The following is a 14296-nucleotide window of genomic DNA, read 5'->3' as shown; positions in this document are numbered from 1 at the left end:
AGCTTAAAAATTAATCGTAATTAATCGCAATTCAAACCATCTCTAAAATATGCCATATTTTTCTGTAAATTATTGTTGGAATTGAAAGATAACACACAAGACGGATATATACATTCACCATACTGTACATAAGTACTGTATTTATTATAATAAATCAAGATGGCATTAACATTATTAACATTCTTCTAAAGGGATCCATGGATAGAAAGACTTGTAGTTCTTAAAAGATAAATGCTAGTAGGGCTACAAGTAATAGAAATTTTATATTAAAAGTACAATGCTCATCAATATATACAAAGAATGCAACTCACAAGCAATGCATGTATAAGACACAAACAGTGTGGTGAGACTGCGAGAACTGCCACTGAATACTGGATGCAGACGTTAGCTGGTCTGTATAGCACTGTCTATTGATATGAGTTCGCGTCGAAATATAATCACATCAGCAGAGCGTGCTGAAACCTATAAAATCAGTCGCACCCAAGTGCCAGCAGAGGGCGACAAAACACCAAAAAACAAATGCAAGTAACAAGCGGACATTACACTGTGCTGTCATTAATCTGTTTGAGCGGGTCATTCCGCACATGCGTTAAATGAGTCAAATATTTTAACGTGATTAATTCAAAAAATTAATTACCGCCCGTTAACGTGATAAATTTGACAGCCCTAATAAATATATATATGGCGGAAAACAGGTGAGTTGATGTTCTGCTCTGAGACCCCCAATTTAGCCAAATTTCCAAATTGTCCGATATGCATGTGTGATACATTTGGAAAGCTTAAAATCTCAATTTTCTGGGGGGAGAAAAATTTTGAACAAGAGGGTATTTTAAAACAACAACAAAAAATTTAAACAGCAAAACCCTATCTGGAGGTGAGAGCACGCGAGAGCAGAATTACAGACACCGTGACTTTAAAGAGATCGCGTGCTAACCTTGTTTCGATCTAAAAACTCCATGTACCATGTATCACTGAGTGTCACGACACCGCTGTGTATGGCCACAGCTGGATTTTAGTGGGATTTTATGGGTGAAACATGGTAATATAACAAGGGTCGCGATGCAGAAATCGCAGACATCAAGGAGTGGTCGAGATTTTCTTTTACATATATTTACTCCTTTAAATGTTTTTTTTTTTTTTTTTCTTCGTTTGGATCAATTCATCATCTAAAATATTGGAGAAAATGCGACAGTAACAAAAAAAAATATATAATTAAGCGATAGTTATGAGGTAGATATCCGTGACTTTTTTTACAGACACCATTTTTTTCATTGTGACATAATTTGTTTAAAAGTTTAAAATATGCGAGTGAATAATTTTTTAAAGTCGTTTTTTTTTTTTTTTTTAAATGAAATATTAGACATTAATGATTCTAAGCTAAAAATCACATTATGAATAATAAATATAATTAAGTACCTTTGTTTTATGGCTGGTTTGAAACAAAAGCTGTTCCGCGACGTCTGTAAACGGGGGTTTTCAGGGTAAAACGAGCAAATTAAAAATAGTTCGGGGGCTTGATGCGCCATGAATCTGCTATGGCAGCATATAGACATATTGTTCTATCAAACCCAACAGTTGTTTTGGCTTAAAATACAGCAGTTCATTTTAAAGGGGAGTGCAAGAACAGAAACTGCTTTTTCAGTCTTGTCTGTTTTCCGCCATATATATAATATGTATATATATATACAGTGCCTTGCAAAAGTATTTGGCCCCCTTGAACCTTGCAACCTTTCGCCACATTTCAGGCTTCAAACATGAAGATATAAAATTTTAATTTTTTGTCAAGAATCAACAACAAGTGGGACACAATCGTGAAGTGGAACAAAATTTATTGGATAATTTAAACTTTTTTAACAAAAAACTGAAAAGTGGGGCGTGCAATATTATTCGGCCCCCTTGCGTTAATACTTTGTAGCGCCACCTTTTGCTCCAATTACAGCTGCAAGTCGCTTGGGGTATGTTTCTATCAGTTTTGCACATCGAGAGACTGACATTCTTGCCCATTCTTCCTTGCAAAACAGCTCGAGCTCAGTGAGGTTGGATGGAGAGTGTTTGTGAACAGCAGTCTTCAGCTCTTTCCACAGATTCTAGATTGGATTCAGGTCTGGACTTTGACTTGGCCATTCTAACACCTGGATACGTTTATTTTTGAACCATTCCATTGAAGATTTGGCTTTATGTTTTGGATCATTGTCCTGTTGGAAGATAAATCTCAGTCCCAGTCTCAGGTCTTGTGCAGATACCAACAGGTTTTCTTCCAAAATGTTCCTGTATTTGGCTGCATCCATCTTCCCGTCAATTTTAACCATCTTCCCTGTCCCTGCTGAAGAAAAGCAGGCCCAAACCATGATGCTGCCACCACCATGTTTGACAGTGAGGATGGTGTGTTCAGGGTGATGAGCTGTGTTGCTTTTACGCCAAACATATCGTTGTGCATTGTGGCCAAAAAGTTCAATTTTGGTTTCATCTGACCTGAGCACCTTCTTCCACATGTTTGGTGTGTCTCCCAGGTGGCTTGTGGCAACCTTTAAACGAGACTTTTTATGGATATCTTTGAGAAATGGCTTTCTTCTTGCCACTCTTCCATAAAGGCCAGATTTGTGCAGTGTACGACTGATTGTTGTCCTATGGATAGACTCTCCCACCTCAGCTGTAGATCTCTGCAGTTCATCCAGAGTGATCATGGGCCTCTTGGCTGCATCTCTGATCAGTTTTCTCCTTGTTTGAGAAGAAAGTTTGGAAGGACGGCCAGGTCTTGGTAGATTTGCAGTGGTCTGATGCTCCTTCCATTTCAATATGATGGCTTGCACAGTGCTCCTTGAGATGTTTAAAGCTTGGGAAATCTTTTTGTATCCAAATCCGGCTTTAAACTTCTCCACAACAGTATCTCGGACCTGCCTGGTGTGTTCCTTGGTTTTCATAATGCTCTCTGCACTTTAAACAGAACCCTGAGACTATCACAGAGCAGGTGCATTTATACGGAGACTTGATTACACACAGGTGGATTCTATTTATCATCATCGGTCATTTAGGACAACATTGGATCATTCAGAGATCCTCACTGAACTTCTGGAGTGAGTTTGCTGCACTGAAAGTAAAGTGGCCGAATAATATTGCACGCCCCACTTTTCAGTTTTTTATTTGTTAAAAAAGTTTAAATTATCCAATAAATGTTGTTCCACTTCACGATTGTGTCCCACTTGTTGTTGATTCTTGACAAAAAAATTAAATTTCATATCTTTATGTTTGAAGCCTGAAATGTGGCGAAAGGTTGCAAGATTCAAGGGGGCCGAATACTTTTGCAAGGCACTGTATATATATATATATAATATGTATATATGTAGATATATACACTTAAATTGAAAAAGACAAAAATCTCATTGTTCATGAGATGTGTACTATTTTATATATGAGAGTCCTGCTTTAACCGTAGGAAAAGTCCTGTTTTGGCCTAGGTAAGTTCGAGTTGTGGCATGGGTGAGTTAATAAATAAAACGTAATGAAGAACAATAGGAACATATCAAACTCCCACATTAAAACTGTTCAGACAGTAAACACTCAAGATTCAATTTCTCTGTGTCTAAGCAGCTATACAGGACAGGTTTAAAAAAAAAAAAAAAAAAAAAAAAAAAGAAATCTCGCTCAGTTTCACCGCTTGCTCTTCTATTTACAAGTACTCCGACAGCCATTCCATTTTAAAAGAACCACATTTTTTTTCACTTTGGCTTGACGATACATCATTTGCACAACACTGTCACTGCTATGATTAACTGCGTAGCGTAAGTGAAGTGAACTGTATCGTATTATTGGCAAGACACCTGTTGCTCATTGAGTTAAGTTGCAAAATGGTACAGAGAACAATTTTGTTGGTCTATTTAACTTGATTATCTCAGTTCTAAAATTGGATATTCATTAATACTGTAATGCTTGCAAAAATTGGCAACTGAATGTTGCTTCAGTAAATCAGCACAGGAGTCTAGCTGACTTTTCACTATTTTTATCTGCACCTATGGACATAGGTTTGTGTCTTCATTGTCCAGGTCATGCACCTCACAGCTATAAACAATAGTGGTGTAGAAACCGTATCAAACACACCAATAGGAGTCTTACGCTGACACATCACTGTGGAGCCGACAGTAGTCCTTGTGACTTTACAATATGTTTTTGTTGATTTTTTTCTCGTGCGCTGAGTATGTGCAAGCAGTGCGCGATTGCGCACGCTCGCAGCTTAGAGGGAACATTGGATTCGGCCTTCTCATCTTGCTCTTGATTGATTCCACTTATTCCACAAGAAAACATTGAGTCTATTTTAAAGAGTAGGAATCATTGTCGGCTAATAGCCTTGTAAAGAGTTTTACTTGTTCCAGCGAGAACTAAAAAGGTTTTTGTCGTTGCAAATTACATTAACACAAACGTACATCGAGATCACCTTGAGCTTAGCAGTTGGAGGCGTGAGTAGGGTTGCCACCTTTCAGATATAGAAATAAGGGACTCCCCCCTTGCGCCCAAAGTCTTACGGGCGAAAAAAAGGGGCATCCCCAAAACTCCTAAAATGCATTGAAATGTATCTATTTTTAGGTGAGAAAACTGTATTGTGCACTATGTGGGCATGGCAGTTTCTTTGCAGCAGATTGTTTTTTTCTTCAGGTTATTGAAAACGAAGTTGTGAATATCGTAATTAACATTTGTGTTGTCGGCACTGAATCCGGTCACGTGATCCATTGACAAGCCAAATTTCTTAAGGGAATGTTCCAGGAGAGCTACAATTCCAGCAGCTGACTCGTCTGCCTTCTCTATGAAGTCCAGCATTTTGTTGGTGAGCCCAGACTCTGGACTGAAGTACTGGACAGCAAGGGGAAGCATCTTCCTGCTCAATTTATTCGAGGCATCGGTCTGTATGGAGAATGGGATGGGTGACGTTAAGATCTTGAGCACATCACCCACTGCCTTTGGACCCAGGACTTGTTTCAACAGTGCCTCTTGCTTTGTTCTCCCTAAAGTCATTTTCTTCACCATTTTGGAATCACATAAAAATCTTTTGATTGAGCCTGTGTCCACAGTCAGCACTATTGTAGCTCTGGCTGGCTACGTTTTACTGTGTGGTATACCTGTGTTACCTCAGCTGCAGTAATTTAGAGGGTAGGAGTGCGATGATGTCAAATTCACTATCAATCAATCAATAGATAGTATATATCCGCAGTAGGACTATTTATTCAGTGTTCGCGCGGGTTCGCCCCATGGGACAATTGTGAAATACGGAATAAACTGCGTTCTGTATTGGTTCAATACGGAATGCAACTTTTAATTCCCAATTACGGAACGATTCCGTATTTCAAGGGACGGGTGGCAAGCCTTGGCGTGAGACCCATTTTTTGAATGTTCCAAACTTCCAAGAAAGCGTACGTATCAATGTTTCCTCGGCCGTGACGTGTGTGTTTTCCGTTACCGAACAGAATGCTAAGACGAAGCCAGCACTTGTGTTGCAGAGTTTGCCACAAAACACTCACTGTTGCTGGACACGCAACCTCCCATGGGGTTTCAGAATGGGCACCTTTCAATTAAAGGCCGAGTTATACTTCCGCGTCAGACCTGCGCCGCCAAGAAAGACCCGATTTACGATCCTGCGCCGTAGCCTGACGCGGTCCTATTGATTTTTCAAACCCTCGCGTCACGTCAACGCATATGACGAGGCGGAAATGGACTGTGATTGGTTCGCTCAAACTGTTGTTTCCGGTTCAGCGCGAAATCACCGCCATTGTAAAACATTATTTTTCTAGACTCAAAAATGGACCAAGCCGACGGGAATATCATCGAAGAGCAAGTCATTAAAAACGTTGCCAAACGGCAAGGTCAGCGATTGAATTAAAAAATGGAAGAACCACCGAGACGTGTGTGTTCGGAACAGAGTGGCCACACGAAGCGGGGACCCAGTCGGCCAAAAACTGCCAGCTTTTTATCACTTTATGTTGTATTTTTGGTTGGTGCACTTCATCATTTATTGTGTACATATGTTTGCTGTGAGTCTGTGACTTATTTACGTGTCACACTTCAAGTATATGAAGAATAAAGCACAGGTTTGGTGTCGAAAGAGTTGTTTTGATCTTTAATTTTCAATAACACACAGTTCACACACGATGCATCATCACTGATTGAGAGTGCCTCGGTGCTTTTTATGATAACGTTAACATCAAGGCTTCCAACGCAGTTTGGGAAGTTCCATAGACGCAAGAAATCTGCTATGGCTTCCTACTGGCTGGTTGTAGGACACGGGAAACAAATCGGGCTGGAGGGCTTTGCAGACAAAACGCTGGACGCAGTGCTCCATGCCAGTTTGAAGCTAGCCGCCACAGCTAGCTGGTTTTCACCCGAGGCTAGATGAACTCTATGTGGCATCAAAAGTTGGACAGACCGCCTCGAAACCGTCTTCTGCGTCGCCTGCGCCTCAACATTTGTATGATCAGCATTTATTCAATGTTGATGAGCTGAAGATCCACATTCAAGCGTTCCATCTTGCATTGTTTATTTTTTCTCCGTTAAACTAGACAAGAGGAGGTCAACAAGAATGCCCCAAATCCGTACAAACATAATGCCACACCCCTCTAGTGGCTTGGCAGTGAATTACAGAGCAACGCGTCACCTGGCCGGAGAACCATCGAATGTCGAATGACCCCGTAGTCGCTGCGCTGTCACCGCAACGCGGGAGCATAACTTAGGCTTAAATACGTCGAGCCTGCAGCGTCATGGAACATTTTGGAAGATGTTTGCGTACTTATGAAAAGGCACCATGTATTATTTCCAACTGGAAACTGGAAAATTGGTCTTGAAAGGCCTTAAAAAGTACCTGAATTTGGCCATGAAAAAGGTGTACGAACCCTGCGTCTGTAAAATCTGTTCTGCTCAAGTGTCTCGAGGGGGTACAACGCGGAAATTTTTTTCTACTTCAGTTTTAATCTGCCACTAGTCCGAAAACCACACAAGAACAATACAATGAGTATCAGATGCTCACAGTAACGAGAATAAAAAAGAAGTTGCTCCCAGCATACCAACTCCATCTGTGGCGGAGGCTTTCAAGAGGGCGAAAAAGTTTCCTCGGGATAGTGCCAAGGCAATGGGCATTAATCAGAAAATAATGAAATAACTAAAAACAAAAAATTAAAAAATGTCTTGTATACATGTTTATTTTTCGGTCTTTCAGTACATCCCTAATATATAAATGCAATGTAATTAAAAATATGATCAAAACATTTGTTGGGAGAATATAGTAGTACTAATATTATGTAATGGTCCTAAATATAAAATAACATCCCAACCCCTCCACAGAGACGCAACGTTTTCCGTATTGGTCTGGCTCGTTGGAAATGTTTCTATTATATTTTAGAGCTTTTGCAAACCAGATAATAAAAAGAAAAGGATTTCCTTTAATAATGTGATTGAAAGGATTAATCTGTAGCTTTAGCTGACTGAAAGAGAAAATGCAAAATGTTTCAGAAACGAATAAAATAACAGGACAGCCTGTCTACTAAAATATAGAGCAAAGCACTGCAACCACGGAGAACTTTTAATACTGTCTTCTGGTTGCCCGATTTGACTTTGAGTCAGAGAGACAACATATTCGACACCAATGTATGTATGATGCAAGGCAGGACAACAACACTGCAGATTACAATGCATCACAAATAGTCGCAATCAGAAAGAATTGATACCTTTGATGAAGCTATTGTATTGGATTTCAATTCATGGCTCATCATAATTTTATTTCAATTTTATTCAAAGTTATTCCCACGTACATCCATATTCACAAAGTGTACATTATTTCATAATGCTGAGCTATGATCATGGGTGAGTCAGGACTCCTTAAAAAGGTACTCAAAGCTTATAGACCCCAATCACGTGATGTCACAACTCCGCCTCCCCTGACTGGTGCCGCCATATTGTCCGTCAGCTCATCGTGTTTACATATTACCGCTACGTACATTCCTCCTATTACTGCGTGTTTTTCTGCTTGTCTAAGGAATCACCGCCTAGTAAACGAATCCAAAAACTTTCCAGACAATCGTTAACATTGATTAATCAAAATGGTGTAGGCATGTGTGGCGGTTGATTGCAGTAGCAGAGAAGATAAACGGTCATTTTAGTAGTTGCTGTGTGCCCATTGTTAAAAGGGCAAATCTCTAAAGCAGCACGGTTTGTTTATCTCGGTCCATGATGCGTTTGTGTCGACAGCCGTTAGACAGTGGCGAAAACATCAATATGATGCCAACACGATCGCAGACATCATCAGACGGAGACTACGAAGCTCGTCGCCACGGTCGCGCAGCAAGAAGGTGAGCGCAACAACAGGTGTTGTGCCGAAAAATAGCTGCCCTGCGTGAAATGCCCCCCCTGACGGGAGCGCCCACACGGAAACGACTTTCTTGTACCGTGAATATGTATTATTTTACTCTGCTTGAACTGATAAATGTCATACCTGTGGTAATGTCATTGGGATATGGTTGTGAAAACCTGAAGAGTGTAGACTAATACATTTCTGTTCAAAGATGGTTATGTGGCCCAATCCACGATTTGTTACTAAAATACAGTACTAATATTTTGTGTAATTTAATTATTTAAAACTGAACTTACAGTCGTAAATCCATTACTGTAATTTGTCCATGAAAACATTTGATGTTTTCACATCAATAAAGTGTTATAAAGAAACCCTCCCATCAGGGGGGACATTTCCCGCGGGGCGGCTATTTTTCAGCACATGTGTTGTGCCGAAAAATAGCTGCCCCGCGTGAAATGTGACGGGAACGCTTATATATAATGCTTTATTGAGCGCTTCTTTTATTTATTTTATTTTATTGTATTTATTTATTTGATTATTGAGCGCCCACACGTCACTCGTACAAACAGCTTTAACTTACCAATCGATGGACATGGAAACGATTTTTTTGTACTGTGAATATGTATTATTTTACTCTGCTTGAGATTTTAAATGTCATACCTGTGTGATTGTCATTGGGCTATGGTCGTGAAAACCTGTAGACTAATACATTTCTGTTTAAAGATGGTTATGTGGCCCAGTCCACGATTTGTTACTAAAATACAGTACGAGTATTTTCCATAATGTATTTATTTAAAACTGATTTAACAGTCGTAAATCCATTACTGTAATGCGTCCATGAAAACATTTGATGTTTTCACCTCAATAAAGCGTTATAAATAAGCGTTCCCGTCAGGAGGGACATTTCACGCGGGGGGGTGGGGCATTTTTCGGCACAACACCGGACAAGAGGAAACATCGGTTTGGGCATCAAATATGGATCTGGCGACTGGATCGACCAAAGCATTTCCAAATAACGGCTTTTATGCAACTCATCCAATGAGTTTACAGCGTCTGAAAGCACCGGGGCTTCCATAATTTAAATAGAAACTATGATCATTGACAATACGGACACAAAATGACGGATAATATGGCGACACAATACAGCGATCACGTTATTGTGTGATGTTGGTGATTGGGGTCTATAGACAGGAGCCTGTGTACATTAAGACAATCATAAGAAGAAAAATTGTTTGAAGAGCAGAAAGGGTGAATCGTAGCACATTATTGCATCCTCATAAAAAAACATACTGACAAACAGTAACATTATACACTAAATACACATAAAATAGGAAGTAAAAAAAAGAAATACTTCCCTAGAACAGGATTATAGCATTTACAGACAAGTTTCCTGAGCGCAAATTGGGCGGCGCCATCTTTGACATTTTCTACTACGGTTTAGACAGAACGCCATGAATTGCGGTTAGAGTAGACCAGGGGTGTCCAAACTTTTTGCAAAGGGGGCCAGATTTGGTGTGGTAAAAATGTGGGGGGCCATCCTTGGCTGACGTCCTTTACGCAGAACAATATAGTTAAGCAAATTTTAGCAAGCCATTCTGTGGGTCACATTTGCTTTATTATTTTTTTCAAATTAAAAATTTCAACAATCTCACAACTAGACTCTCGGGATCTTGCGAAATACTGCTGCTGTGAAATTAAACTAGCTGTAAAAGTTGCTTCAATTTCTCGCTGCGTATCTTCCCCGTAATCTTGTCGTACATGTCAGCGTGTCTTTTTTGGTAATATCGCCTCACATTGAATTCTTTAAAAACAGCGACTGTCTCTTTGCAAATGAGGCAGACACAGTTGTTGTGTATTTTATTGAAGAAATAGTCCAATTTCCACCTATCCTTGAAGAGTCAGCAGTCGCAGTCAACTTTTTTTTTTTTTTGTTGATTGTCGCCATTTTAGAAAATTGGAAGTCAAGGATCACGCGGGGTAATGTTGCTTAGTGTGCTGCTGCCTTTTAGTGGGTAAATGAGGAGCAGCATTTGGTGTGTAAGCTACTTCATATGCTGGTAGCAGTACTGCTTACCAATTTATTAAGTCTGTGTGCAGGCCAGACGTTATTGATCTTATGACAGAAGCTGGGGGCCGGATGAAATTTAACCACGGGCCGCATTTGGCCCCCGGGCCGCACTTTGGACATGTCTGGAGTAGACAAAGTTTTAAACTGCCAAATCAAACCAGACGAACCCACATAGCTGTGAACTCCTGGAGGTGCCTATATATGTTTGGAAGTGGAATGTTTTGGTCAGCGTCCAGCTTCAAAGCGCCACTGTGGATCTACCTTGCCATACGTCTTAAATCGAAACCAGCGGCAGATTAAGGATTTGGCTCGCAGATTTAACCCTAAAGGATCCACCTAAAAGATTGCATGTTTGGTCTTATCACTTCGTTAATCGTTCGTGGACAAATTTCTAACAATTTGTGCAGCCTGTATTAACGTGGAGTGTAGGTTTACAGTATACGCTGATCACTTGAGTGACCAAAATGAGGCAAAATTACAAATATTGCTGTTGCCGAATGCAGAAGGGTTGACACATATTTTGTTGTTACAAGGAAATACTATAAGTTAATTTTCATCTAGTTAGGTTATAGTTATGGTATGGAGCTCATCACACATGTACATATAAACACGTAGTATGTCATTCTTTTTTGTTGCAGATATTGATCACAATAAAACTTTTGGACAACAGGATTCCATTTCTTGTTTTATTTAAAACAATTGCTGCATGTGCAAAACAGGTCAATAAATCTATAATAAATTTATATAATTATTAGAAAAATATTACCGAAGGTGGAGCATAAATCAATCTTCCATCATCAAGTTAGAATGCACATAGTTTCGATATATATCCATCAACATAAGTGTTGTTCTGATGTTGTGAGGCACATCAAGTAGTCTTCCCTTGCCTAACAGCGTTTTCCATCTGTAAACAAACAAACAAAAAATGTGTAACACTTGAATTGATATATTTAGGGTAAAAAGCCTGTGTATTACTTGTAGCAGATGAGTGTTTCTTTTCCATTTCTTTGTCGTTGAAGCTAATGCAAAGCTAATTGAACATAATTTTACCTGTTGTTGCTTTGTGGTGGCATTGTCGTATCTGCCTTGATGAACACAAAATTCCCATATTCATATATTAGGACCCAATAAACTTCGTTGATGTTTAGGCACTGGGCGCCCTGATTGCGTTCCCATTCACTGCCATTAAATCCATATAATACAATACTATTTTGGTTGTGGTGACTCATAGTCATTTCTTCATGTTGTCCTCCGATGTAGTGATGATGACAGATGGATGTGGCATTTCCAAATAGTCTTTTTCGGTGGAAGAGTTATGCCACTCCAGCTCCACTGTGGTTTTGATAAGAGAAAGCCATTTTTAACATTACACGCATGCAAAATTTGTCAGAATACCGGCAATGTGCGGGAGAAAAATACTGCAAATATAAAATAACATTTGTTTTTAGCCCCGTCATGTTAAGTGCAAGGAAAATATAACTCACCCACGGAATCAGAGGGAGGCCTGAGCTTGTTTCGTTAAGAGAGATGGTCCCATCTAGGTGTGATGGGAGAGTGAGAGAAGCCCGCTTCATAAAGATACAATGTTGGAAATTGTAGCACGGTTTTCAGTGCTCTCGTAGCCAGTGTTGTTAATCTTACTGAAAAAAAGTAATTAATTATAGTTACAAATTACTTCTCCCAAAAAGTAATTGCGTTAGTAACTCAATTACCTGAATGTAAGAGTAATTAGTTACTTGGAAAAGTAATTGGTGATAATTGTTTTTTTTTTTCCCCCTCAACAAAAAAAAAAAAAAAAAACAAAAAAAAAAAAAAAAAACATTGGCCACACTATGTGAAGTTTTTTGGTACAATTGGCCCGAGCCCAATTCTTTACCCAAATTTACCCTTTGCCCTGAATCAACTGTTAAAAGTTGTTAAAATTGCTCCCATTATTGCATTTGTTCCCTTCTCTCTACTTTCGACATATGAAAGTTTTAAAACTGTTTCATCATTTAAAGATAGATTCAAGTCAAGATTTTGCCGATTTAGAAGTATTTTAGATAAAAAGTTACTTAGGTTCGCTAGGAAGGTTCTCTACAACAGAGCCGTCCTAAAAAGTCTACTGCTTTAAGATGGCGGCTGTCTACTAACGCATTTAGTGCCATGCAGTGTTGTTAATTTTACTTTTAAAAAGTAATTAATTACAGCTACAAATTACTTCTCCCAAAAAGTAATTGCGTTAGTAACTCAGTTACCTGAATGTAAGAGTAATTAGTTACTTGGCAAAGTAACTAGTGATTTTTTTTTTTTCTCAAAAAAAAAAAAAAAAACACAGGTCACACAATGTGAAGCTTAAAGGGTTTGGGGGACAATTGGCCCTAGCCCAATTCTTTACCCTCCACTTAACTAGACACAAGGGTATTGCGATAACTAGCTAGTACCTTTGCTATGTGTGGAAGTCATTTAAAGTTGTGAATCACTCGTTAAAGTTGTTAAAATTTCTCCCGTTATTGCATTAGTTCCCTTCTGTCTACTTTAAACATGTGTAAGTTTTAAAACTGTTTCATCATTTAAAGATAGATTTAAGTTAAGATTTTGCCGATTTAGGAGCATTTTAGATTTTAAAAAATTACTTAGGTTCGCTAGGAAGGATCTCTACATCAGGGCCTTCCTAAGTTCCTGAGAGGTCTACTGCTTTAAGATGGCGGCTGTTTACAAACGCATGTAGTCCTTAAAACATGTTGGCAGTGCAGCAGTGTCTATCATTTGCATCTAGTTCTATAATATGATATCTACCGTGTCATGTGGGCGTAGTTTGTCGGCTATGGCTGCAGTCAGGTATTATTGGAGCCACCTAGCATCGCGGTTGCAACGGCGTCTTCCCCACTCCTGCTCTGCTCTCGTCCCCGTGAGTCCGTTTCTCTCAGACTTTTTTTTATTCAACCAACTTAGTAACGCATAGTAACGCACGCCTTTCCCGCCTCAGTAACGGTAACGGCGTTGCCAAGATGAGAAAAGTAATTAATTAGATTACTCATTACTGAAAAAAATAACGCCGTTAGTAACGCCGTTATATTGTAACGCCGTTATTAACAACACTGCTCGTAGCGATGTCAGGATATTCCGGGATGAGTTTAATCCAGAACCTCGGTAGAGTTGTTGTCTCAAATGTACAGTATGTTTAAGGTCGCCGGTACACAAGAAAGCCCGCCCGTCTCATCAGACCATAGGACATGGTTCCAGTAATCCATGTGCTTTGTTGACATGTCTTCAGCAAACTGTTTGCGGGCTTTCTTGTGTACAGTCTTCAGAAGAGGCTTCCTCCTGGGGTGACAGCCATGCACACCAATTTGATGTAGAGTGCGGCGTATGGTCTGAGCACTAACAGGCTGACCCCCCACCTTTTCAATCTCTGCAGCAATGCTGACAGCATTCCTGTAACAAGTCACATGACATGGAGGGAAAATGACAAGCAGTATTCAATTTGGACATTTAGGGATGTACGTTTTTTCAAAGAGGTGTACTCACTTTTGTTGCCAGGGGTTTGGATATTAATGGCTATATTTTGAGTTATTTTTAGGGGAAAATAAATTAACTATTATATAAGATGCACACAGACTACTTTTCATTGTGTCAAAGTGTCATTTTGTCAGTGTTGTCCCATGAAAAGATATAAATATCAGCAGAAATGCGAGGGGTGTACTCACTTTTGTGATACACTGTATGTTAGCATTTATTACTGAGTAAAACGTCCAACAGCATGAGAGAGAATGATAACGTCGGTTATAATGTAAATGACTGAATCTGAGCGACTGCTGCTAATTTCATTGTCACACACAGTCAAACAGCTAGTCTGTTACTCACTCACTTATTCCAACACATTTTCTGTCTGTCACACTCTTCCCCTGTGCCTGCTCAGT

Source organism: Corythoichthys intestinalis, chromosome 6, assembly GCF_030265065.1.
Source record: "Corythoichthys intestinalis isolate RoL2023-P3 chromosome 6, ASM3026506v1, whole genome shotgun sequence".
NCBI classification, from domain to species: domain Eukaryota; kingdom Metazoa; phylum Chordata; class Actinopteri; order Syngnathiformes; family Syngnathidae; genus Corythoichthys; species Corythoichthys intestinalis.
This window is presented reverse-complemented; position numbering follows the sequence as displayed.